Raw genomic sequence first — 3342 nt, forward strand, 5'->3', positions numbered from 1 at the left:
TTAAGGGAAATATTGAAATCAGGGCTGGCATTAAAACCTGCCAAAGCCAATTGAAACCTTGGAAATTTGGGACAAAGAGGGAAGAGCAGCTGGCTGCCCCAGCAGAGGGGGAATGGCACCCGCTTTTCCAGAGCGTGGGCATAGGTCCGTGGGGAAGGGGTGTTTACTTTGATCCTGCAGAATCCTAGTTGAGACATCTTAGATGGAAAGGGAGGGACTGGAGTAGGATGGAAACCAACTTCTCATTATGCAGATTTATGCCTTTATTTTTTAGCTTTTTTTTTTTTTTTTTTTTTTTTTTTTTTTTTTTTTTTTTTTTTTTTTTTTTTTTTTTTTTTTTTTTTTTTTTTTTTTTTTTTTTTTTTTTTTTTTTTTTTTTTTTTTTTTTTTTTTTTTTTTTTTTTTTTTTTTTTTTATGTTCAGTCTTCCAAGTTGGTTTAGTTTGGTTCTCTAGAGCTGTATAGTTTGGTTAAGTAATTAGTAATTTAGTTTTCTATGGAATTAGGCTCACAATTAACCCTTTTTTCTTTGATATTTATTTCTCGGCTTCAATTTTTTTACTCTTTTCAGTGCTGATTTTGTTGTTTTCCTTGGGCTGAGGAATCTGCATCTGTTCTTTTTCGAGTTTTTTTCTTTTTTTTTTTTTTTTTTTTTTTTTTTTTTTTTTTTTTTTATGTTCAGTCTTCCAAGTTGGTTTAGTTTGGTTCTCTAGAGCTGTATAGTTTGGTTAAGTAATTAGTAATTTAGTTTTCTATGGAATTAGGCTCACAATTAACCCTTTTTTCTTTGATATTTATTTCTCGGCTTCAATTTTTTTACTCTTTTCAGTGCTGATTTTGTTGTTTTCCTTGGGCTGAGGAATCTGTGTAGAGCTTTGCTGATGTTGCGAGATGTAGCTACCTGAGAAACACGGAATGGAACACACTAGAAGTGCACCCTTTTAATCTTTACTAGTCATTGTGAAGTTGCTGTGTAAGTTAATAAACACAATTGTAAATACATTGTTTGCTGGGCGACTCTGGCCGAGTTACAGTGCAGGAACGAATTCTCGAGTCTGTGTTGCGATTGCAAATTAAATGGACAATTGCAAGGGAATATTCAGGCTCCTCCTTGGTTCTCTTCTGCCCCTCTCTGTACCACCTAAAATAACCACCTGGGGGAGAGGAAGGGAATCATCCTCACCACCACTTTCCCCAGGAAGCGGGCATAAAAGAGTTGGAATTCTTCATTCCTGAGGTGAATGCCAGGCTCGTGCCCTGCCCTGGGTTTCTAGCAGCTCTGCACAACAATAACTTAAAGGCAGAACGAGATGTAAAAGTGCTTTTCTAATGCAATATTAAAGGCGAGTTTTTTTGACGTGGCATGTCTTGAAATAAACATCAATGATATGTGACAAAGGATCATTCTTTATTTAAAAGAAACTCTCTGGGGGAAGGAAACCTGGCTGCTTTTCCTTTGTTGTACTGTTCTTAACCATGCAGAAATGCTTCATCCTGCTGCTTCTTCCTTTGCTTTGGTTTGCTTTTGTCTCCTTTGGTTCTCCGTGCAGCTTCTTTTGGTCCTCATTTGGCTGTTCCCCACAAGGACATCCTTTTTTTTTCTTGCTTCTGATAGAACCAGCCCCCTCTGCTTCCCACAGTCCCAAGCTTTAAGCACTGGATTTAAGGAGCTGGCTTAGCCCGTACGGGCTGTAGTGGACCAGCAGCCTGGCTGCTTTTCCTGGAAGACCTGAGAGCAGGTTTGTCCAGAACTCCCTGGGAACAAAGGTCTGGAGAGCAGCATTCCCACAGCTCCGTGTTCAGCACGGCCAGGGGGCTGCAGGAGCACGGGTGAGGCTGTGGTTTGGCACTTCCAGACAACGTCCCTGGGGCTGCTCAGCACAGCCAGGTATGTTCCGTGCATGTCCTTGCTGATAGTCTGTGCTTAATGTGACCACAGGGCTCAGTCCTGTCCTCATCCCAGTTTTCCACAGAGCACACACTTCCGGGGTGAGCACAGGAGCAACATGGTCTTTATATTAATTTTTTGGGTTTTTTTTTTTTTTTTTTTTGCACCATCCATCTGTCAGGTTTTAGATTTTAATTTTCTTTTGCTCCGTGGATGTGGCCAGTGGAACCATGGGCACAGACTTCTAATGCTGATTTTCGTGTGATTTTTTGAGTGAAGGTCTCGGCTCTGTTTCTTTTCTCCTCCCTGCTCTGGCTTGCTCGTTGTACAGTCCATCATGCAGCTATTCCATGCCTCACGTTTTGTCTTGATAAAAGTAGTTGAAGAAATTGTGTAAGGGGAAAAAAAGGTTCCTTTTCTTCATGTTGGAATGTCAGTGGTACCTCAGCTCTGTTTGATAATATGAACCAACAACAACAAGAGAACAAATCCTTAGCGCTTGAACTAAATAAATACCTGTCTCATTGGAAAGCTCTGGGTCTCTTCTCTCAGCACGTGCAGCGCAGCGCAGGCGGGAGGCGCAGCCCCTCACGGGGGGCTGAGGTGCTGCAGGAGGCTTTTGTGAGGGCAGGAAGAGTTTTGGGGGGTTCTGTTTCAGAGGGAAGGTGGTGCAGGGGTGTGTTTGCTGTTGCTGCAGTGTCTCTGCGATTGTTTGCAGCGCCCGACGAGCGATGCCGGGGACGGAGCCTGTCCAGGGAGGCAGCTGTGCCTCTCTGCTCCTTTCTGCTCTCTGCAGCCAGCTGCTTCTTCCGTTCCCTTCCCAAAGGCGATTCGGGTGCTTTGTGCGGCCTCACCGCTGCCTCAGCTTCCCTGGGACACGGGTGCACCAAGCCCACCTTCCCTGAGGAGGATCCTCCTTAAGCCTCCTTGCTGGAGATGGCAGCCAGGTCTGCGGGGCCAGGGAGGTGAGTAACAGATGCACTTTGGTGAGTTATCCTTTGCTCTCCTGAAGGAGAGAATCGTGGAATCACAGCATGGTTGGGTTGGAAGGGACCTTAAAGACCATTCAGTGCCACCCCATGCTATGGGCAGGGACACCTTCCACTAGCCCAGGTTGCTCCAAGCCCTGTACAACCTGGCGAGTAGAGGAGGGGAATTACCTGGATTTGGTGTGGGAACACCAACAGCCCAACCTTGGTCTCTTGGTTAAGCTCTTTGTTGTTAAAAGGACCACGAATAAATTGGTTGTGAAACTGGAATGCAGCTGTGGAGATGTGCTGGAATTAGGGATATGGAAACAGTTGTGGGGGGGAAACGAGTCCCTGGAGAAGGTTTTTGTCACTGGGAGGAGCTTCCATTCCTTGTACCTGGCACCTCCAGGTCCCACCCTGGGTGGGAGCCTCTGGAAACACCCCAGTCACCGCCTCGGTTCCTCCTGGCTGCGGCCGGGGGGGC

This window comes from Corvus brachyrhynchos, unplaced genomic scaffold, assembly GCF_000691975.1.
Source record: "Corvus brachyrhynchos isolate BGI_N302 unplaced genomic scaffold, ASM69197v1 scaffold412, whole genome shotgun sequence".
Taxonomy (NCBI): domain Eukaryota; kingdom Metazoa; phylum Chordata; class Aves; order Passeriformes; family Corvidae; genus Corvus; species Corvus brachyrhynchos.